At 50.4% G+C, this 24,174-nt stretch overlaps 2 protein-coding genes across 8 annotated transcripts in view; one reads left to right on the forward strand and one right to left on the reverse strand.

Annotated features, from left to right (window-relative positions):
- LOC135903397 (RNA-binding protein Musashi homolog Rbp6-like) overlaps positions 1–24,174 on the forward strand; it is a 1,054,134-nt gene that overhangs the window by 142,709 nt on the left and 887,251 nt on the right. The gene's annotated exons all lie outside the window — the stretch shown is intronic.
- Positions 1–24,174, reverse strand: part of LOC135903398 (uncharacterized) — a 267,763-nt gene that overhangs the window by 62,221 nt on the left and 181,368 nt on the right. For 2 of the 3 annotated variants that reach the window (XR_010564784.1, XR_010564785.1), the window contains exon 2: positions 1,335–1,509. The exons of the other annotated variant lie outside the window; for it this stretch is intronic. The gene's annotated coding sequence lies outside the window, so the exon portion shown is untranslated. The remainder of the gene's footprint in view (positions 1–1,334; positions 1,510–24,174) is intronic. 3 annotated transcript variants of the gene reach the window in all.

Below are 24,174 nucleotides of genomic sequence, written 5' to 3' on the forward strand. Positions count from 1 at the left end.
GAAAACAGCACCGTTAACAGCCCAAGATGGCGGCGCCCAAACGTTCCCGTGAAATAGTCGATAGCAGAAAGATAGCGTGTCCTGCCGCCGCTCCTGTCAGAAGCTGTCCTCGTTCAGGTGACGTTTGCCAACCCATCCTGACCGTGGCTGTTGCTGTCGTGCCGAATAGCAGCTCGCACTTATAGAGACACGCCAGATGGTGGGATCGAACCCCCGGCCCGATGCTCTGAACCACAATCGCATCGTAGGTCACAATCACACCGTGCCAGCGCCAACTAGCTCTTTGTGGTGATCGCCCCTTATGTCAGATTGCGCGCGCGTGCTATGTTGTTTTACGCCAAAGGGGCAGGAGAGAAGTGGGCGAGCACTCGATTAACCGCGTCACGAAAGTCTCACATCTGCTTCACATCTGCATAAATTTGTCGAGTTGTGACCTTCGTCGTTTTCAGCGTTTTGTTGTTTTATCCCTCTTCTTGAAGTAGTTTAAGAGAGAGCTTACTCTTAGGCCCTTCCCCAGACTTTTTAAGCTTGTAGCGCAGCTCAGAAGGTGCTCGTTCAGAGCTGCGCTACAAGCCCAAGAAAATCATCACATTCCAACTCGCCCAAACTGCCACGCGGGTCACCGTGGTTAAGACACTACGTAGTCCCACAACTTGATGGGTGCAGTGGCTTGTAAAATTTATGATATGTGGGGTTTTATGGCGCAACGGCCAATCATGGCCAATGAGCGCCAAGGCTCGGCAAGGTAGCACTACTGCGTGGTAACACAACGCCCCTGAGATGGAGCGGCTATTGCAGTACTAAGGCAAGCGCTGATCCGATCAGCCAGCAGCCCTCGACGTGGTGACATCCGCCGTCAGCGCTGTCCTCCGGGGACGCGATTCTCTTATTGCGAGCGCGTGCACCGCTTATTTGTTTGCAAACTGCTGAATAGCTTCAATACGGCTATCGCCACCCATCACTCGTGTGACACGGCGGAGAAGCCGGTGACATACTGCGCTTGAGCCCGCCAACACTTACAGTGAATAAATAAATGAATGAATGAATGAATGAATGAATGAATGAGCAGACCATGCTCATCAATACCGCACTGCGACGAACAGACGTTTATGACCGACCTATACGTCATCATCATCTAATAGACAGGCCTGTACACGAACAACCTTTGAATACTTTTAGCGACAAGAAACATGTGCAGTCTTTCAGAATGGCATCAGGACGTGTAAACCCTTAGCTCAATAATTTCCTAGCTCATGAGTACACACTGCATGGACAGATGAGCACAGAAGAAAAAAACGAGGCAAAGAAAAAAAGAACATAGCACAGACACGTACGTGAATTTCAGCGGACGAATAGGCCATCCGGGAACTATTGCGCAGCTCGTCTCGTGCTGCGGGAGAGGACGCAGTCGGGCGACAACCACCCGTGCCATCTTGGCGCAGACGTCGATCGGCAAACTGTACGTCGGTTTGAGTGACCCCCGTCGTGACCTGAAGGTGTCCGAAGCCCCTACAGAAGGCGAGCCACAACTTATGAGACAACGGGTGAACATTGAATCTCCGATCATCACTTCTAGGCGATGTGATTCGCGCTCCGTTCTCTCTTTATTTTTTTTTAGGCTTTATACGAGCGTGTCAGTGAATTAAGACAAGAGGAGTCGCCGGCGCTAACAGGCACCGGCAACTCGTTGAATACAGTTAATGTCAATAATAGTAATAAAAATGGAAATAGTTCTGAGCGATGTATCAACGCCTATGACGTTACGTGATTCCGCGGGTCTATTGCTGTTGCATTAAGATGTTGCGAATGACGTTAAAAGCGTCCGTCAATCTGTGCTTCCTCTTGAACACTCGCCTCTCTGGAAGGTCTCAGTTTCCGGCGTCTTTCATCGGGAAAGTGTGTAGCCTTGCCGCGGTATTGGTGTCACGTACAATGAGAAATGTCGTTGTGCTGCACTCTGCTTTCCTGCGGCACTAAATGCTTGCACAAAGCGCGCGACGATTGTGCCATCACAACTGGGCCGGCCGTGCCTTCAGCATCCTGCCTCGGAGGCCGCGACGGGCGAGTCCGCTCGTGCCACGTTCCTCCCCGTTTCAACACCAGTGTGGCTTTTGTTTTCCCGCGCGACCTTTGTTATCCCTTTGCTGCTTCCAAAGCGGGTGTGACCTGATGGTCGGGTCTGGCCTGCCAAGGCATTCGATTCTTTATTGGCCCTCGTGTCAGCGAGGGCGGGCCGACGCGGCCGACTCGAAGTGCACGCCACGGGCACGTGTCTGTCCGATCGTTTGTCGTTGCGCTCTCGAGCAGTCGGTCAGGCGGGACGCGGCGTTCGTCCAGCCGAGACAAATGCGAGGTGCCAGAAACCTACAAAAAATTCCGCATACCTTGTTAGAAAGTTCCTCGTGCACTTTTCGAAAATCATGCAGCAAACAAAAATAAAAAGGACAAATTTCAAACTTGGTAGATATATAAAACGCGGGTGGCGTGACGCCACCGAGAGTGAGCACCGTGAGCCCGATCCCCTTTAAGGGCGCCTTGTCAAGCGTGTCAGAGGCCCGTTATTTCTTTCAAAACGCAACAATGGTTAAGACAATTTGGGAACAGCTACTGCGAGCTTATAGCGGTGAGGGATTCGAAATATCAGCATTGACGCAGTGTGTTTGGGAAAATTGCAGCACTATGGATTGGCAATGACATGTCCGGAACCGTGGAGCGTAGCGTGTGAGCGCAGTGCTACGAAGAAAATTAGATAAATTTCAGTACTTAAAAATTTCGCATATGATAAATTTTCATTATTTCAAACCAACACATAACTCATTAAATTTCAGACTTCGTGTGAATGAAAGGTGTATAGTTCAAAGGCTACGGAGCATGATCGTGGTATAAGTGAACACCAAAACTGGACTGACTGATAAGTGCAACGAAACAAGACCACAGTAGAATAACAGGATCATTTCTCGCCCGCAAGAAAACGCCATTCGTATAACAATGACTTCGCCGTCTTGCACAGTGAAGGGGATGCCGCACTGTTACGTATTTACGTTAACTGTACCAAGGAAAATGGAAATAGAGCATAAAAAAAGAAGCAAACAAAAAGGAGCTTTTCCATCAACAATGAATTTCAACGCTCACACAGTTAGACAGCAGTAGTACCCGCTGTAATCGCAGCTGAATGACCTATTCAGGAAAGTTCAACACAGATGATTTCCCGCTCGTGGTGCTCACCAGTGAGCTGAAGCGAAAAAGGCTATCCGAAACGAAGTCCCTCACATCGACAGAAGCCGAAGTTCCCTAGAGATAGCCAATGAACAGCCGCAAGAACCTTCGTATTGGCGCACGCGAGACAAATCCAACCAACGATAATAGAAAGGATCAATCAATCAATCAATCAATCAATCAATCAATCAATCAATCAATCAATCAATCAATCAATCAATCAATCAATCAATCAATCAATCAATCAATCAATCAATCAATTACAAGGAAGGTAGAAAGGTAAGACAACTACGACAAAAGTTATGTGGTAAAAAAATTAGATGAAAAAAGAAATACAGCTGCATAAGCAGCTGCATAGCAGTACACAAAAACGCACAATCGTGACGGAGTACACATGCGGAAGGAGAAAGAAGCACTTTGAAGACAGGATAGATGGGCGGCTAGAAAGAAGGCTCAGGAGAAAGTGCGGAGACAGAGAGAGAGAATAAACATTTCTTTCGCAAAGCAAGTGGTGGTGGTGGTGGTGGTGGTAACAACTTTATTTCGTCAACAGAAACGATTTGGTTAACTTTAGTGGGCTTCCATGGTGCGTGAGGTGGCCGTCCGATCAGTTCCTCTAGTGCCACTTGTTATGGTTGTGAGGCCCTGTCTGTCGGCGACTTCCAAAGCCCAGCTGATGGCCTGCAGTTGAACCGCTGGGTCCGAGCTGGGCACCGCATCCTCCCACTCTTGCTCGTTAGAGAGATGCCATTCTCTTTTCGGTTTTAGATTATCGCAATCGATTAAAATGTGTTTCAAATCTGCCTTTGTGACCCCGCAGAGCTTACATTAGGGCGTGCAGACTCCTGGGTAGGCCTTGGAGTATATGTAGGGGTTGGGGAAGGTGTTAATTTGTAGCTTCCGCCAGACCACTTGTTGATGTTTATTAAGGCTTTTGTCCGGCGGCGGGAGCGTCCTTCTGTGGTTTCTGTAATATAATGTGATCTCGTGGTAGGTGGTGAAGGTCTCTCTGGCCGACCTCAGGACCGGCTCGCCCACTGTCCGGTTGACGAAACCTCGGGCTAAGTTGTGGGCCGCCTCTTTCACAGGATGCGACAGGTGGGCCGGAACCCATATGATTCTAATGGGTCTGGCGTTGCAATTTTGCGGTTTTAGAATTTGTTTGGCGGGTTTGTGGACCCTCCCTTTTGCAAAGTTTCGAACGGCTGTCTTCGAGTCGCTAAAAATCGTGTTGGCTTTAGTGCTTATAATGGCTAGGGCGATGGCCGCTTCCTCTTCATCGTGTGCCTTTTTGCTCCGCACAGAGGCGGCTGCGATTGGCTTTAGGTCCATGCCCACGACGCCTATCGAAAAGGCATCGTGATCACAGAGCTCTGCAACGTCCGTACAGACTGCCTCCTTATGGTTTGAATATTGCCTGTGGAGGGCTTTGGCTCTCGCCTTCCTCCTTTCTTCGTGGTGTTCGGGATGCATGTTTTTCGGGATTGTATCTATTCGCAGATACTTGTGTATGTCTCTAGGTATTTGCACGGCATCCGTCCCTGTGCATTCTCGCCTGATATCCAAGGTCCTTAGAATGTGTCTTCCCGTGGGTGTTTTTGTTAGCCTGTCGTACTGTGCGATTCTGTGCGCCTCGACTAGCTCGGGAAGCGTGTTGTGTATGCCTAATATTGTAGCACTCTTCAATGAAGCACACTAAACACACTGGTTTATTGTGGGCGAACTTGTGCCCGGAAACTCAATATTAAGCATTCACACACTTTTTAAAAGAGGAGTTAACAGCAGCCTATTCCACAGTCAACCGCGTCTCTCCGCCGAACGCACTTCTCACGCGCCCCGAAGGCCAAGAGCCACGCTGTAGCTTCTCATTGGACGGCAGACTCGGGCGCTGCCGTGAGCGCGTGCACGGGAGACACGCGCTGTATCGCCACGCGCGAGGCGTTGCTGGCGCTCTTCTAATGGCGATGCGACGAGTAATGGGCTTTAGCGATGAGACGCTTGCAAAGGTGCCTCACGAGAGTGCTCGTACCTGGCATGTGGAGAGCTCTCTGCGGCAATATTAGCAGCCTTTCTGTTGATGTATACTTAGGGAGATGAAGGACTGCCCTGTACGATTGTCTTATGAGGCATTCAACCTTGTTCTTTTCCGCTGCCTGAAGTTTAAGATAGGAGAGAGAATATACTATACGGCTGAGCACGAAAGCCTGCACTAGCCTCCTCAAATCTGTTTCTTTCATTCCCTGGTGTTTGTTAGCTATTCGTCTTATGAGCCTGTTGGTTTGTCCAACGCATGCGACTAGCATGTTTAGTGTAGTTGTGTTTTTCCCGTTGCTTTGAAAGTGCATTCCCAGGATTCTCAAGGTTTGTACTTCTGGAACTTTTGTACCGTCAACCCTAACATCCAGTTGTGCCGGAGGATCGTTTTTCTTAGGTCTATGTTTGATAACTAGGAGTTCGGATTTTTGTGGCGAGCGCGTAAGCCCGACTTTCCTGGCGCATCCGGTCACTATATTCGCTCCCGTCTGTAGCGTGCTCTCAATATCACCTTCGCTTCCCCTGACTGTCCAGAGGGTGATGTCGTCTGCGTAGAGTGCCGACGATAAGTTTGGTATGGCGGCAAGAAGCTTGGCCATGGGTATGAGGGCTATGTTGAACAGAAAGGGTGAGAGCACTGACCCCTGCGGTGTGCCTTTGCTTCCTAATTGTAGTGTATCCGACTTGAGGCTTCCGAATGTTATTTGAGCCGTTCTGTCGGTTAGAAAAGCCTTGATTTATAAGTATATTCTCTCCCCGACGTTTAAGTAGCAGAGGGCATTCATGATGGCATTGTGGGTGACATTATCGAAGGCTTTGGTGATGTCCAGTGCCATTATTGCTTTAGTGTTGGTGTTATTCGGTGTGTTTATTACCTCTTCCGAAAGCCTGAGCATTATATCTTGCGTAGACAGGTTGGGCCGGAAGCCTGTCATGGTGTGCGGAAAGAGATTGTGCTTGTCCATGTGGTCTTGTAATCTAGATAGCGCCACGTGCTCCAATAGCTTCCCTAAGCATGATGTTAGGGATATGGATCTGAGGTTGCTTAGTTCGAGTTTCTTGCCTGGCTTGGGTATGAGAGTTACCATGGCGTGTTTCCACGTCTCTGGCAGCCACCTATACTTCCAGCACTTGTTAAAGTACTCCGTGATCCCTTGAATAGAGTCCTCGTCTAGATTTCTTAGTATTTTGTTCGTCACCTCATCCGCTCGTGGAGCGGAGGATGTTCTAAGTTTCTGCATGGCCGCCTTTACCTCTGCTACCGTTATGTTTTCGTCAAGTTCAGCGTAGGGGTTGCCGCTGTAGTTGGGAAGCGTCAGGTTTTTCGTTGTGCATAGGTATCGGTTTTGTAATTCCGTCATCATTTCTTCGTCATTAAGTGGACTTGCATGAATTATGCGTGCTACATCCTTCTGGTGAGCGGCTGTGCTGTTTTCTGTGTCTAAAAGATGTCTCAGAAGATGCCATGTGTCTTTGAGCCCCAATTTTCCGCTCATTTAATCACATGTTTGTCCCCATTGTTGTTTAACTAAGTTTTGAGAATGACTTTCGATTTTCTCTTTCTAGTTTGGCTATTCTAATTCTAAGTTTTCTGTTGTGCTTTTGTTTCATCCATCTTTTTTTGTAAGCTATTATGTGCCTGCCACATGTGTAATAATCTGCTATCAGCGGCTTTGTTTTCGGCTGCTATCTCTATCGTCTTGGTGGTGTGCTCTGCGTCTTTCAATAGCTTGTGAATCCATTCATTTAGGTTTTCAATCTTCTTGCCATCTGCGTTACCCTGTCTCCTTTCTCTGAATTTATCCTAGTCTACCACTTGTGTCACCCTTCTTCTTTCCTTCTTGAGCGTACTGCTGGGTATAGTGGTCTCTATAATGCAATGGTCGCTCCCTAGGTTTTCGTTCGTGTTGTGCCATTGTGCGTCTACTATGTTTTTGCATAGGGTCAGGTCAGGGCATGTGTTAGCTTGCACGCTGTTCCCTATCCTAGTTGGCACCAGCGGATCTGTCAGGAGCGTGTATCCTTTGTCCTGAACACGTTGCCAGAGGCTAGTACCCTTCTTTAAGTTTGTTCTGTAACCCCATGCCATGTTTTGTGCGTTCATATCTCCGACTACTATTAGGGGATTCGTTTTACTGATTTTTCTGGCTTCGTTCATGGCTTTTATTATGGGGGAGGATTCCGCCTTGGGGGTGCTATATATGTTTAGAATGAAGAGCGGGGCCTCGCTTCTTTTTAGGGGTATGACCTCTATCGGGAGGCAGTCTGCACAGTTAGATTGAAATTCGTGCTCTGTTGCAGTTAGATTTCTATGGACCAAGAAGGCCGTGAGTGGTTTTTCTTCCTTGCCGTTTTCATATGTTTTATAATCCCGAACCTTTACTTTCTTCTCGGTTTCTTGTAGGGCTATGACATCGGGATTTTTTTCTTTTTCAAGCTTTTGAATGTGGAGCTCTAGGTTCTCCCGCTTTCCGCGGAAGCTCCTACAGTTCCCTTGCCATATTCTTATCTCCGTCTGGCCCTTCCCCACGATTGGCTTTAGGGAGGGAGATGGATTGCGCTGTGGCGGAGGCCATGGGTCCTGGGGCCGGAAAGAGTTTGTCCATCACCTTAACCAGTTGATTGTCATGTTTCTGTACTAGCTCGTTTGTAGCCTTTGCTGTTTGTAAGGACTCTTACTTGTTCTGCTAAGGTTTTATATTGTTCCCTGGTCTCGTTTCTGATAGCTGTGAAGCGTGCTTCTATGTTTGCTTCGATATTATTTTGCTTTTCCTCAATTTTATCTAATCTCGTTGCCTCTGTTCTTAATAGGCTCATTACTTCCTCGTGATTCCGTTTTTCGTGATTCTCTGAGTCTTCCATCAACCTCTTTTTTGCCGGTGGCCCTCTTGCAGGTGAGGGTGCCCTAGAGGATGCCTTTGACGGGGGGAGGGATGCCCTCCGCGGTTCCTGTGTTAAGATCGCGGGTTGTTGAGCAATATGTGTTTTGCTTTCTTGCTGCTGTTGCGTTATTGCCTTCATTCGTTCCTGAATTATTCTTTCCTGTTTATTTATGATTGCTTTAAGTTCCTTAATTTCATTACTCTCGTGGGAGGATAGCGGTGTCCCGCTCACCTGATGTGGTGCTCCTTCCCGCAAGGCGTTCGGTAGCGCCGGGTAGGCCTCTGAGCGGTCTCGTTTTCCTCGGTCGTTACCCTGGGCTCAGTTTCTCGATCTGCTTCTGCCTCGCTGTTGCTGCTGCTGTTTTGGGTGCGCAGGTTGCGCTCCCTGTCCCTCCGGTCGCTGAAATTCCACTTGAGGCTTGCCACTTCGTTTCTTGTTTCCCTTGGCGGGCGGTCTCTCATATCTGATCTTGCATTGGTTGGATCCCGTGATGTGTTCTCCCTTGCACAGGATGCACCTCGGCGTGCACGTGGGCTCGTCTTGAACCGGATGCTCATCGCCGCACCTGTAGCAGAGATTTCTTCTTTCTTCCGGGCACACGTCCGAGCGATGTCCCGGTTTTCTACAGTTGTAGCCTGCTTCCACTTTGGGTCTGAAGAGGTAGCAGTTGTGGATTACTCCGCCGAATCGAATGGAGTTCGGGACTCTCTTGGTGTTTGCGAAAGTTATGAGCAGGGCTTTTGATGATTTTCCCATCCTTCTTGCGTCCACAATTTCTAGCTGTGGGTTGACTTTAACGATGTCGTCCATGATCTCAGCGTGGCTTTGGTCTTCTAGAACGTGATACGCAATCCCCTTGATGCTGTTGTCCGGTGCCGCTACGTAGGCACACGTCGAATAGACTTGGTCTAGGATTTTGATATGCTGTACTTCCGCGTATTTCCCTGCGCGTTCCATTGAAGGGGTGCTCATGGTAAAGGAGTTGTTAAAAGGATTGATCCTTACTTGGTCGTGTTGCTTGATTTCTCAAAGTTCACTCCGATGTCCAGGCACAGGGTGTACAGTAGTGTAGTGGCCGTGTGGCCACGGAGCCGAAGTCCGCCTCTCGGCCGGTGTACGATCTTGTAGTCGCTGTCTGGCAGACGCGGGAGCGGCTTCTTTTTATATGGGCGGCGTCTTATCGATGCGTTCACCCCACTGGTCTGGGCGGCCTTGCCGGTGGCGTCCGTCGGTGTCATAGCTGCATCCTGTTGGGCATTGGCGTCCCCATGCTTGGGGCGAGCTCGATCATGGGTTTTGATTGCAGCCTGCATCCATAGGCTTCGGTCTTCATATTCCTCCGGGGAAATTTCTTCTCCCTCTACGGCGTACTCCATCGCGACAGCGTCGGTGACAGTTCGAGGGGGCGGTGGCGACACCGATAGCACCCCTAATCGCGCTAGGCCTGCTGTAGGCCCAGCTCGACTAGTTGCGGCCGGTGAACGAAAGTGCTCCTAAAGGGGTAAAAAGGGTTCTTGCGCCTCGAAAAACAGCGGCGGAGTTCCAGGCACTCTCTGTGACCTTGTGGGAGCAGGTCCAGGTCTGCTGGTACAGAAAATCGCTCGGAAAAGACCAAGAAATCGGGAGCCCATACGGATCACATCCGCATGACTCAACGCGCCAAGTGTCTCCTACACACCAAGCTCGCAAAGCAAGTAGAAAATTTCCTCGATGAGTGGGGCCCTCAGTGCAGGGCTCCATTGCCATGCGCGACTTCGCGAGCCCGCTGGATCAGCCGTTGCTGTTCCTGCTGGCTTGTGCTGAGCAGCGCAGACTCCCAATAGGAAAGAGTAGGGTTGGGTATAGGAGGAACACCTGAAGGCTTAGGGCTCCATTCACTCCATTCCCATTCCATTCACGGTGTATCACTCCATTCCCATACGGAGTGATACACCGTGGGTTTGGCCCCACAGTGGGGACTATAGGAAGGGTACAGGGTGGGATGAAAGATATGTAGCATGTGAAGACAAGGAAAGGAATTGGTCTGCAGTTGCCGCCAGACAGCGGCATCTGCCCTATTAAGCGAAGGATGAGGAGGGGGATAGTTATGGCGACCTTGTCGGTAGTATTCGAGCGTCTCGGTGTACTGCAGAGGCTCTGGTGGTGCGTCGTCTGGGTTGGATAGCTCTTCCGATGGTGCCCGGCCAGTCAGACCTCGGGCTACCGCATTAACGCGTTCATTACCATGGAGAGAGGCGTGTCCAGGAGTCCAGACGATGCGCACCCTGTGTAACGTAGGAGGGGGGACAGAGGAGAGAATTCGATGTGTGTGTGCAGTCACGAGTCCTAGCGCGAAGGCCCGGCAGGCAGCCTACGAGTCTGTCACTGTGGTCATGGGGGTGTCTTGTGCGGAAAGGGTTGAGGCGTGGACTATGGCCAGGCCTATCGCCCCTTCCTCTGCTGAGCGTCTGTGCGTTGTTATAACTGTGGCACACGCCCTAAGCGCGTCTGTATTGTCAGGTACAGCTAAACACATGGCCCGCCTCCCTGGGTAGCGGGCCGCGTGAGTGTACAAAACCGGTGTAATTGTGGTGCGGTCTCCAAAAATTCGTGCCAGGGCCTCAGTTCGGGCGCGTCTATGGCCGGCGTGTCGCTCGGGATGCATATTGCGGGAAATCGGAGCTACTTGTATGCTAGCGCGTAGAGCAGGAGCGAGGCGATATTGTGGGACGTGTGTGGGTGTCTCAGGGACAGGGTAGACAAGGCGAGAGAGTATAGCGCAGCCCTGACGGCTGCGTCTGAGACGTTGGAGCTGACCATTGCGATGAGCCTCCAAAAGCTCGCCTACGGTGTTGTGGACACCAAGCTGAAGAAGCCGTTTTGTGGAAGCATGTGGAGGCAGCCCAAGAGCCGCTTTCACTGCCTTCCGCAGAAGGGCGTCCATCTTCTGAGTTTGAGTGAGGGTGAGATTGTGATAGGGGAGGTGATATGTGAGCCGGCTCATTATCAGAGCCTGTACTATGTGGAGGACGTCTTTCTCGCGAAGGCCTCTTCTACGATGAGTAATGCGGTTTATCATATGTGTGACTTGTGCTATCTGCTGACCCAAAAGGTGCGTAGTGTGCGAGGCTTTGCCATCAGACTTAATGTGGAGGCCCAAGATACGGAGTCTAGCTACCTGAGGGATGGGGCTGCCGTGTAAAAACAGGGAGATATTAGGGGATTCGTCGGTTCTGCGGCGCCGCCTGTACACAAGGAGCAATTCGGACTTTTCGGCTGCACAGGCAAGGCCTTTCGTGGCTACATAGTTTTGCACGACACGTACAGCTTCCTGGAGAGCATCTTGGATGGCCCCGTCGGATCCCTGGGTTGCGCAGATCGTAACGTCGTCGGCATAGAGAGCGTGCCGGATGGTGGGTATCTGGTCTAGTAAGGGGGGCAGCTTAGCCATAGCCACGTTGAAGAGGATGGGCGATAGGATCGAGCCCTGTGGTGTTCCTCTACCTGTGAGTGCGATGACGTCCGACCGGAGCTCTCCTATGCCAATAGTGGCTGTGCGGTCCGACAGGAAAGCTCTGACGTAGTTATAGGTACGTGTGCCGCATTGGGAAGAAGCCAGATTGTCGAGAATTAGGTCGTGGGAGACGTTGTCGAAAGCCCCCTTGAGGTCCAGGGCCAGAATAGCTACTGAACTGCCTGTACACCCAACACGCACTCCTGAACGTACTGTTAAGTGAATAAATTGGGATAAATTTAGGCGTAATCGGTCCTTCCTAGCTCCTCAGGGCACCCTCTCCCTTCAGGAGTGGATCAAACAACTTCAAACTGATCTAAAGAGTGCAACTCAACACATCACTGCGACAACAGAGACACCCGATGCGGATCTCCATTTGCTCCATCTCTGGGAGGCCCGTAGAGGCCTGACCCGGCGGTGGCGGCGGCAAAAACATAATCGGAAACTTCGTCTGCGTATCGCCCGCCTAACTACGGAGGCAGATGACTACGCGAGCACCCTCACTAATAACAATTGGCATAGCCTTTGCGATCCCCTCAGCGGCACGCTAAGCGCACCTCGGAGCTGGTCGCTACTCCACGTATTATTAAACCCTACGCAAACCAAAATACACCCTAGCAAGAGAGTCCGCACCATCCTCCACAAATCAGGCCTGGATGACACTACTCTACTTCACACTCTACAGCAACGCTATATTGCTACAGGCACCCACCCCACCTACAGAGACTACCCACACAGAGATGCCACCTCCCTAGACGCCGATATTACAGAAGCCGAGGTTAGGGCGGCCTTACAGGGCAATAGACGCAACACTGCACCCGGGGCTGATGAGATTCATTACACAGTCCTACGCAACCTAGATGATGGGGCCATTAAAGACTTAACTGCATTCTACAATGACCACTGGAGGAATGGCACGCTTCCACAGGAATGGCGCCATGCGGACATCACACTAATTCCTAAGCAAGGCAAGCCACTGTCCCTCCAGAATCTCCGACCTATATCCTTAACTTCGTGTGTAGGTAAACTGTTCGAGTGCGTTGTACTTTCGCGGCTACAACCCTTTCTCGAAGACAGCCAATTCTTTCCGGATACACTCTTCGGCTACCGCCCTAACCTCTGTACGCAGGACATTTTGCTGCAACTTAAAGGGAAGCTGAAGAGTCTGTCGAATTCAATAAGACGCTCATATACGGATGCGGGAACCTTATAAACCATGTAGGTATAATTTGGGTTTTTTTTTTCAATTAGGAGCTACGTAATCGTCGGTTGAAATTGCGCTGTAGCTCCGCCCCCCGTCGAGGGAACGAGCGGAGCGGAGACCGGAAACCGCGGTGTTGTGACGTCAACTCTAGTGTTTCGTTCCTTCGCAGCGTCCGCGACCGTGCCTGACCGCGCTTGTTTCTGCGTGCGTGCCATCGTAATCTGCTTCGATCGACCCTGCATTCCTTTGTTGGTGCGTCTGCGTGTATGTAGAGTGGTAGTCAACGTGCGTGGTAGTCAACGTGAGTGGTAATCAACGTGAGTGGTTGTCAACGTGAGTGGTAGTCAACAGATGAAGGTCACTACATGTATTGCATGAACCGGGAAGCTTTTCACGCGTTTAAACCGTCTTTGTATATTGCCGACAGCTTTGGACAGCGCACTAATGCCGACGATCGCATCCCCGCTTACGTTCCACGAGGAGGCATGCAGGAACACAACACTACAGTTGTTTGACCGGAAACGAGCTGACTAGATCGGCGAAAGATCGGCGAGATCACTAGATCGCTTTGCAAAAAACATACTCACCAAAGAGCATTTCAAACACGAGGAGATCACAAGACTTTGCTTTCGTTCGCGTCGAAAGCACTGCTCCCACGAGCATCGTTTGCTTCTTCGAGAGGCCGGCTCTTCGCAGTCGGCTCGTACATGTAGGGAGTAACGCCGAACACCTCAGAATAATGCAGTCTCTCTAAATGTTCCATTACCGTCTCAGAAAAACAGCACCAAACTACCTGGCACCCCGCTTCATGTGTAGCGGCAGCGGTCGGTTACTAGAGTTGACGTCACGAGGCGCAGCGACCAATCACAGGCGCATACGAGACGCGCGAGCTGAGCGTGTCCGCTGCTGCACTTTTCGTCGAAATAAAATATATTAGCGCTTTCTTTCGCTCAATTTCGATACGATATTCGAATTCGGAGGGTTGAAAACCATTACGTACAGATGTTCACTCATTTTTTCTGGAAAACCTTTCAGCTTCCCTTTAAGGAGGACGTTGTGGATGGCCCCACTGCGGCACAAGCCAGAAAGTGCGGAGCTCGGAGCAGAAAGAAGACGATACGTTTCGAAAGATGTCAAGATGGGCAAAATGACAGTTACACAAGACGTTCTGTGGAGAGGCGAGTGTCTGCGGAAACAGGCAGGCGGAAACAGGCGCTACGTTCCATGGTAGTGTTCTGCGAAACGCTCAGTGAAACAAAAGGCTATTAGATCCGAACGTTAAATCAATTCATGAGTATAAAATTCATATAAATGAGTATAAATTCAATTCATATTGTATAAAAAGAAGGAAGTGCAGGAAGAATGAAAAGTGCGGGGGGTCTCCGCACGTTACAGTCTTGTGATGTACACGTATATGCGGTAGCCAGGTGCTTCAGCGCCGCAGTCAGTAGCGGTAGGTGTTCCCCCGCTTGGAAGCAGCACTCACTTGTTTTTGTGGTTGATTGATGCAACTGGTTGCTATGCTTACGTTGTTGCTGCGGTATGCGTACCTCGTAAGCGGGGGCTGAAATATCATCCTCTCTTAACGGCGCCACCCAAGCTTTGCAGTGATCGGCCTTAACAGCTCTTCTGTTTTCAGAACGTGGCTGCGACGAACGCAGCCACGTTTATCGTATGTTGTATATTTAGTGCGCATTTATAGTTCACTTAAGCATAGTAGTCACGCTTACAAGAAAACCGCATAATGCCTGTTTCTGGTAAACATATTTGTCTTTGCGCAGTATTTGGTCGTTGGGACACTTTGTGATGACATTAGCAACGCCGGGAGTTTATTTGTCAATAAATGGCATGACCGGCCTATCAGTTGCCTGTTTTCTTAAGTTCGCAACATTTAATAAATAACGACGATGGCAATGCCCACAATACGAATGCGTAACCCAGCTTTGCGGTGATATCAGGTTAAACGAAGTGAGCTTGCCCACGACTTCCTTGCCGCTATTTCTTGCACCTTTGCGACTGTTACGATCTGTGAAGCCTCTGCACAGATGCCGAAGCCACTACGAAGAGCGGGTTTTAATTTGCAGCGCAGCCTGCGGATGGCCCACGGGCACGTGTTGCAGCTGAAGAAACCTGTAACAGCTGTAGGGCACCTTGTAACAGTTGTAGGGCACCTCACATAACCTCCGAATCAAGCATTTGTTTAGTGCTCAGCTTTGCCTCATGGGTTTTTCCGAGAAAAAACAAAAGCGCGCGAAACATCCAAAGCACAAAATAGGTACGCGCTCGCGCGCCCCTACTCAAGCGCTTCCAAGTGAATAGCCACGGATACACGGCTTTACCAGTGGTGGCACTTTCCTACAGGGCTTCACGCTATGTGATGGTCGCGGCATCAAGAGAATACGCCGCTGGCGCATTGATAAGCGTAGCGGAGCCTTGTACGATGCGGCGATAAGAGAATGCAGCCGTATATCTTTCAATGGTTGCTTGTAGACGCTTGAGTAGCGGCGTGCGAGTGCGCATCTATTTCGTATTTCTCGTATATCGCGGGCTTTTGTTCTTTCTTGGGAAAAACAACCAGCACCACTTTAGCACAAAATACATGCTTGGTTCAGAGGTTATTTAAGGTGCCCTACAGCATTGTAATTAATGTGTTTGGGATTCAAGCAATAATTAGAAGGTTCACATTTTAAAAGTAAATAATTAAACAATAATAAAAAATAAATTATGGGGTTTTACGTGCCAAAATCACTTTCTGATTATGAGGCACGCCGTAGTGGGGGACTCCGGAAATCTGGACCACCTGGGGTTCATTAACGTGCACCTAAATCTAAGTACACGGGTGTTTTCGCATTTCGCCCCCACCTAAATGCGAATTAAATAATACTTCGTGAAGAAAAGAATACTGCCTATAAGTACATACGACTACGGCTACTATGCAGCCGGTACGATTTCTCTAGAGCTCTTGGGTATATTTAAAATCTTGGACCAAGTTAACTGGGGCACCCTGTATAGTACCAGCAATACCCCAATCAAATCGGTGTCATCGTATGACCTGTATGCATGTTTGCATTTTAGACAGCTGAAAAAATGCGTTGACCAGTTTCTGTCGTCGCGGTGTTTCGGCCCCGAGGTACAGCTGATGAGGCTTCTGGACGCGTGGAACGGGCATGCGGAAGCGCATTTACTAATTTATAAATGCCAGCGTAGTAGTATCATATCTACAGAATACGCGAACTATATATGAAGAAACATACTCAAATTGAAATAAATCTAGCTCGCTGACGAGGCAGTACTTGCGGGTCAATTTAACCTAGTTGTCGTCCACGTGACGCTAGTCCACGCAGACGCCCACACAAGTCAATGGCGTAGAGTTCGTGGCCATCGTTGTGGCGAAGGTTACGACGGTCTCGCACACTTCGCGCCTCATCCGGGTGGAGCTTCACAGAAAGCGTCGATTTGCACGCGATGCGGATTTTTCTCTCTTGCTCCGGGCAAGTTTGGCGACGCTTCGAAACGACTAGTCGACGTTGATCGAGCATATGCGGTGCGCATCTGCTCGGTGGGCATTTTGGGCGTTATCTTTTGTTACGCGAACTAACACACGACCGGTTCTGCAACTCGTTCGGCTGCCGACAATGTCACAGGTACTCGTCGAGCACCCTATGCGACTGAATCGGGGCGTCTGAAATGCCTTCAGCGGCACCGCTACTGGCGCTGGGCGCTTGCGCAACCGCGACGCGGAGGCGGGTCCGCTTCCGTGCACCTGTCTGGCATGCCGGCTTCGCTCGCCGTGCGGCAGCTGCTGTCAGCCAAGGCCGCCCGCGGCTCGGTGTTTGCTTGGGCCTCTTCCCTGCCGCAGTCACGTGCGCTGTCTGAAAACGGATTGCATAATTAAATTTCCTGCTTTTTCCTTGGTCTCTGCGCAGCAAGCGTGCAGTGTTTTGGTGGGAAGGATGCTGATAGACACAGGGACACACGGAAGGGAACGAAAATGAAGGGAGAGGCTCATTCGCTTTTGAGCGTTGTTTAGTTTGACCTTGACGTGACTGCAACGGACGGGCAAGAATTGAGGATTTCCTACAACAATGCGGCGTGATGTACGTGGAGGGCAGTTACAGCCAGGGTTGCAAGCTTTGGTCTGACATCAAAATATTGCGGGCGAGCTCTTTGTGCCAAGTGTAGCACGGGCCATGTGGGAAAGCTAATTGATCTAGGGAATACACGGAAAGGACACAGGCTGCGATGTCTGCGATGCCATTTGCTCGGTCATAGCGAATAGCACTCTGAAACCTGGATTAAGCATAAATCACGACCGGCAGCCTGCGGTGCTTCAAATCCTTCTACCTGCCAAACTGAAAGGAAGAGAGAAGGAAATAAAGTAAAATAACTTTGGCAATTGCTGAATGAGCTCTTCGGACGAACACGTTCACCCCACCAGTATTTGCTGCTTCTTTTCAAGCTTCCGTAACTACGACAGGTATGCATTTGGGCCCATTGATCCGGTTTCTGCACAACTACGCGTAAGTGAACAGTGCAAAGATAGCAGGAGCGATGCTTTAGCTGTTTTCCGTCTTTTCACAAGGCACTCGTGGAGGGAGAGAAAGCGAGAAGAGGAAGGGTAGTCGGTCAGACGTTCGTCCGCTTTGCTGCCGTACACTGGGAAGGGGTTGACGGAAAGGGGCAACAAGAAAATGGGGAGGGAGCGCGCTTGCAACGCACACTAAAGCCCCTGAAACTTCGTAAAGTAGTGCCACTCTCCTCCTCTGCCTTCACTCCTCTTCGTTTCTCCTCTCTTTCACGGTCCCTCCTCGACCATGGCGCCGCCTACGATGCTCGAGCGCAGCAGACGACCTTTCGCAGAGTGAATGCACGCATAGCAAGGCAGTGCTGTTTAGGCGTTCACGTTGGCTTTCCAGCTCCGCGTAACTTCGTGTACAGCATAGAATTTCTAGTCGGATGCTTATACAAATTCGGTAACGGCAGCTTTTGTTTCATTTTTTGATAACTATTTCTTAAAAAAGTACCTGGAGTGTTAACGCTGTGCGTTGACGACTGCGAATGTATCGCGTGCCCTACAAATAGGTACGCAGCATTTGTCAAGGGCGTGTCGCAAGATCTTGTTGCGAATGGTTGTAAATAACACGTTTACCATCGAATGACAACCTCTTGGCTTCCAGCAAGCCCTCAGCCTAAAGAATCCGCGCCGCCCTTACCATGTGAATTCGCGGCGCGTATCAGCTATGACGTACAAAGGCTGACGGAGATCACTGCTCTGGAGGTTCGAAAGTGTATTACAAGCTACAGTGCCGCCAACGTGCGTGCTTGCCAATCTAAGCACGCGCAAAACCTCAGAGGTGGGCGCTGGTGCTGCTATTATGTTTCTCGTGTCTCAACGCCGACAGAAATACCGCGTGCCGATCATCGAGTCGGGACTGTGCGTACACAAGAAAATAAAATGAGTTTTTAGCATTCGTGCGCGAAGCGGGAGTGCGATAACAATGCTTGGCTAAATCTCGAACAAGACCACTGTGGCCTTCAGTAATTTTTTCAGGTTAATGACTTATCACGAATAACACTTCATCGTGCGTTGGTTCGTCCGTTTACTAAGTGACGTACTTGTCGCGAACCGAGTTGCAGTGAGGTGCATGTTGAGGACGGTTGCACTCCCTTCGAAGTAACATTTGCGAGACATGACTTTATTAGTGAAGTCATGATCGCGCGAAAAATCCCCCCGCCATGACGCGGCCGAAATTGCGACAAGTGAAATGATGTTTTATCCATAGGTTAAAATGATATGAAACGGCATTCGAGTTGCAAGTTAACAGTTTATTTTCAGCATAGATTCATTACAGGTTTGCCTTTGCAGTCACAAGTCCGTGGGCACCATTTATGGTCTCATTGCGTAAATAAACGTACCAGCCTAAGAGTCCTACAGCAAGCGCGTCTCAATTAGGCATAGTGACAGTAGAAACTAATAGTGGCATAGACGAGCAAGCGAACGACTATGTGAGCGCGCGAACTAAACGAGCGAGCAAACAACTAAACGAGCGCGCGAACGAACGAGCAAACGACTAAGCACGAACGACGACTAATCCAGCCAACGAACGGGCGGGCGACCGCACGTTTTCTTTGCGAGTGCTCCACTGCCGCATCTTGAGCTTCGCACACTTTAAAGCTCACGCAAATTAGCACATACGTCTCGGTTACCTATGATGCGGTCGCTCGACGACGAACGCACCGCGTAACATGGTTTCGGGAGAGCACGCTCGCTTTTCATCGGTGCCTCTGTATCGCAAATCCACCGGGTGACCGCCAACGAGGAACACGAACAAATGTGGCAAACAAAGCTAGTCTATCTAAAGAAGGCTAGTAAGTAACCACAAAAGGCAGAGAGTTGCTCTCCTGAGGCGCTTTCATGATCGAGACTGAAATTTTATCAAAAGGACTGCGCTGAATCTTAAAAATTTCGTAATCACGTTATCGCACGGAACCTCGCGTGCCCGCGAACTCACGCCGGTTGGCGTTCAAAACGATTAAGCGCACCAAATATGACTAACACGACCATGTAGTGCGCATATAAGCAAAGCAGGCGTTGCATAAAAATCATGTTAAAGCGTGCGTACAAATGACAACATGCACAGTGAACTGTGCAATATCTACTACGTTATTGTCCGCAGCACAATACGCAAGCCTGGCACATACAATGTTCTGAAAGAGCCACAACTTACATCACATAGTCGCGCGGAAAAAGTTGGTCGAAAGTTCCTCCCGATTTGGTGAAGCCATGTCTTTCTTCTTAACCCGTTGCGCTTACCGGACGGTATCGCGAACATATTCTTGCCTTTGCTAAAACTATATTGGCATCCGAACGCGCAGCAGGTCATGGTAACAAAAAATTACGTGAAGCGACGTCGCACTTGCCACAAAACATCCTTCAAGGCGTTCGCAAGATCAAAACAACACAGAATAGGAACGGAAGGAATGCCGCCAACAAGCGCCGCTTCTCGAGCAAAGATGGTACTGAAGCGCGACTGTAAACAAACGAAGCCGGCGCAAGGGGCCACGTGATGCCTTTAGGCCAATAGCGACGCGGCGTCGGCTTCGGCCAGAGCGCTGGAGGAGGAGGCGGCATTCTTCAAAGCCTGGCGCTACTTTACGAAGTTTAAGGGGCTTTAACGCACACATTATAGGGTGCAGACCAGGACTACAATCGCTCACGGAGGCCGGTGAACGAACAGCTCGTTTCTAAGGAACGAGCGAGCGAACGAGCGAACGAACGGACGAAACGAAACGAAACGAAACGAAACGAACGGGAACCTGCATGAAATTCGGTCCCGTTTCGTAGCTCAACATCGCCGTTCGCAGGGAAATGGAATGTGGGCCCCAGGTTTGCATCGCTTTGCCTTTTTGCTGCACTGCTGCGTTGCATGTTGTGGTGGTGTGAACAAGCACTGCAGAGTATTGCTGTCATCACAGCGCCACTAGTCACGCGAGCGTCATCGACATCGTGGGTCTCGCAAGCCCAAGCGTCGCGAGCCCCGACGCGGCGGCACAACAGCAAGCGCAACAGCAACAGCAAACAAGCATTTCTCGAGGCAGGGCAAGGAACCATGTTTGCACAACGCAGCATGAAAACCGGTTCACGGCATGTGCTGCAGGGCTTGTTTATAAGTTCCCTCTCACGTGCGGAAGATTTTACATAGGCCAAACTGGTCGATGTATTAATGACCGCCTGCGTGAGCACCGCTCCTCCCTGGGGTCAAATAACGGTGCAAACTTGCCTCGCCATTGCAATGAGTGTGGTTGTTATCCCTTGTTTAGCAATGTGACGATTCTTGGTAGGGGCAAGGGCAAGGAAGAGCGAGAAATCTTGGAAGCCTACTACATCAGTTTATTAGGTGATGACTGCGTTAGTACAACCTCGGTGCGCTTACATAAAGAAGAATTTGAATTTCTAAGTCGGTCCCGATAGAAACGTTTCTTGTCTTTTCATGCTATGTGATTAGTGATGATGCAGTTGCGCATGCTCTGCTGGCCTTGCTGGGACTACACCGATTCTAATAAACCTCACTTGATAGTCCAGTCGTTGTGGTGTGAACATCTCCTCTTGTCCTTTGTGATTTTGACTGATTTTTTCGTTCAAGCAAGCGAACCAAGAAACGTGACGCACCTCCTTAGCAGAATAAAAAAAATGGAGGACGCTTAAGCTTCGCCTTCAAGAGTGGAACGCGACAGCGTTCCCGTCGACCCGCCAAGGGGTGTAAGGCAATGGGCTACGGCGCAGCGACTACGCGCCCCGCATCGGACGCGGTGAGCGTCGAGCAACGCAGCGTTCGGCGCGGCAACGAAATGTGCGCCTGAGCAAGCGACGCATGTCTGAGCCTTAGAAACAGCTCGTTTCTAAGGCAACACCGCATTCACTAGAGGCGCTTTTGTACCGCTTTGAAGCATGGAACTCGTGGCTCAGTGGTAGCGTCTCCGGGTCACACTCCGGAGACCCTGGTTCGATTCCCACCCAGCCCATCTTGCAAGTTGTTTTTTATTCATGAAGTGCCTGCTGGGATTTATCGCTCACGGCCAACGGCACCGACGCCGACACCGACGACACCGGCTTTTCTGCGACACGGGCTCCTTAACGCTGTCGCGTTAATATTAATAGGTACTGAGAAAGGAGGGACAAAGGTTTTCGAAACACTGGGGCTTTCACATTGAAGATGACAAATAACGTGGCCGGTTCGTTCGTATAAAGCTATGGAAAACTGTGAGCGGAACTATACGGTGATAGTCACAATTCTTAGAAGGCCTGTGTAAAAGTGTGAAAAAAAAGCGCAGTATCGGAAGGTGCTTTTTTTTTTCTTCCTCGGAAAAAAGTCTCGGAAAAAAGTAAACATGTACTTAGCGAGCGAGCGTGTTTGCTAGTTCGTGTCTTATTGGCGTCAATTCAGAAAGAAGGGAGCCGAGCGTTGGTGAGCCAGTTCACGCTTCCCGTCTGCAGGTTGACCTGTGACATGCTGACGCTATTTCCACTCTCACTAAACAAATAGATCAAAGACCCGTTTTATAAATGTCGCCGCTCCAGGAGCAAAATGGCCTGCCGGCTCGGTCACGACACATCTTGTTTTGGCCGCTGGTGTTGCAATTCTACGGGGCGCGCGACGCAGAGAGACGCACGCCGCGCCCCACGCTTTCCCCCAGCGCCGTCGGCGTTGGCGCGTTAATTGGCACGGCAGCCACCGTCCCCGCTCTTGTGGATCGAAGCGGCTCCGCCTGTTCGCGCCGCCGTTCGGTCGGTGCGCATGTGTCGCGATTGACAGCAGCCGCCAACGGTGCGCGTGCCATGGTTTCCCTGAGACTAGATACGTATGCGACAGGAGGAAGTGCCGCCTTCTTTCACGACCACGCCAGAATCGAGATTTTCGAAATACGACGTGCGTGGTAGACAGGAATTGAGAAAGGGAACTTTGCAAGGTCGTTGCGGGTAGTTCAGTTAGCAGATGTTTTTACGTAAGAGAAAGGTTTCTTTGGATGTCTGCAAACAAAAAAAAGTTTGCTGGTTGTTCTGGGGACGAAGTGAGCAAAATGCAGCGAACAACTGCAACTTAGATGGGTACGAATGCCCCACAGGGGCGTCTGCGTCAGCAGGCGTTTGGTGTGTTGCGACACCACGTACTGAGCACACGAGGGCTGGACCCTCCCGCGTGTAGCCGTGCGCGGCTTAGCCGTGTCTGGGGAAAGCGGGATCCCGGGGGTTGAGCTGATGCTGGGTGTTTGGACCTTTAAGGCCCCCCGGCGGAGGCGACACACCCCTTTGGCCTCTGCTTCACATAGACGGCACCCCCGGACTCACCCACCCGGGGGAAATCGGTAGTTGCCTTTTCCTGTCTCTCTCTCCCTCCAGCCTTCGTCTTTCTCTCACTTTCCACCTTTCCTATCTTCTCCTGGCTTTTTTTTTTTACTTCCTATTTTCCAGGCAGCAAGGGTTAACCTTGTGTGAATAGCCAACCTAGGTTATTTCATATTTGGTTATAGTGATGACGTACAGCTGGCGTTTACAGGACCTGTACATACAGTCCCTGTAGCGTCCCCTTGTAGGGCTCCATGGTGGGTGGCTCGCGTTATTGCCGAAAATTAAATTCCTTTATGGCTAGCTCCTTCCCTCCGCTTCCTCATCGCTCTCAGAAAAGAGGGCGCACCGATGAAGTTTTCCAGTTCCTTGGACGTCAAAGACCGAACTTCCGCGTTACCATGTGATCCACTCAGAAAAATCCGATAAACAAGTACGAAACATTTCCCCTTTTTTAGTTTCCAAGTCCTTAACTGATGTCCTTGGTCCAGGCTACAAGGTATCAAGGCTGGCAAGTGGTGATATCCTGTTAGAGCTGCATGATCAGAAACAATACGAAAAGTTGCCCAGTCTACTATCATTTGGAGATGTTCCATTGACAGTAACTCCATACCGCACTCTGAACACCACCCGCCACGTTGTCTCGGATGATGATTTGCTCCAGCTGACAGAGGCTGAGCTCCTGGAGGGCTTTACTGAGCAGAATGTTGTCAATGTGAGAAGAATTAAGATGAGAAGGGATGGAAAAGAAATTCAAACGAAGCACATTTGCTTCAAGTATTCTGCCCGAGTCTGTAGAGGCCGGGTACTTCAAGCTCCGTGTCGGACCATATGTGCCGAATCCCCTAAGATGTTTTAAATGCCAGCGCTTTGGCCACAGTTCGCAGAGCTGCCGGGGCGGCCAAACATGTGCGAAATGTAGTGCCCTTGAACACGCCACTGAACGATAAAAGTAAAAGAGAATATATCGTTCAAAGAGGCATGAAGGCGGGTAGCATACCTGCCAAAGAAAAGCTTTGCCGAAGTGGCGCGTCAGGGGGCAGCGTCACAACGGCCTCGGGCGGCTGTCCGACCCACAAGCAGTGAGTCGGCAGTTACGCCATCTGCCCCCATGGTGGTCGCAGCTAGCGCTGCTCCGCCAACCGAGCAGAAGGGAGTATCAACCCCGAAGGTGGGCGCGGCCGAGACTGCCCCAACCTCTCTTCCAGCGCTGGCAACAGCCGGCGCAGCCAAATCCCCCAGGGAGCCCCATTGACCTCCGGGCTGGTGGGCGCAGGGGTCTTGCCCTCCCAAGGTGGGACTCTCTCGGGAAACTTCTCGCTCGCAAGAGCACGTGTCCGGCGCATCACAAGAGGCAATGGACACTACACCTATCCTGAAGGCGCACCAAGCGCCTAAGGAGCGGCGAGGCTCCCTCGAACGCTTCAAAAAAGGCAAAACCCCGGTTACAGGGCCTCGAAAGAGCTCTGTAATCTTCTAATCTCTGAAATCTCTGTAAAT

The sequence above is a fragment of the Dermacentor albipictus genome, chromosome 2, assembly GCF_038994185.2.
Source record: "Dermacentor albipictus isolate Rhodes 1998 colony chromosome 2, USDA_Dalb.pri_finalv2, whole genome shotgun sequence".
NCBI lineage: Eukaryota > Metazoa > Arthropoda > Arachnida > Ixodida > Ixodidae > Dermacentor > Dermacentor albipictus.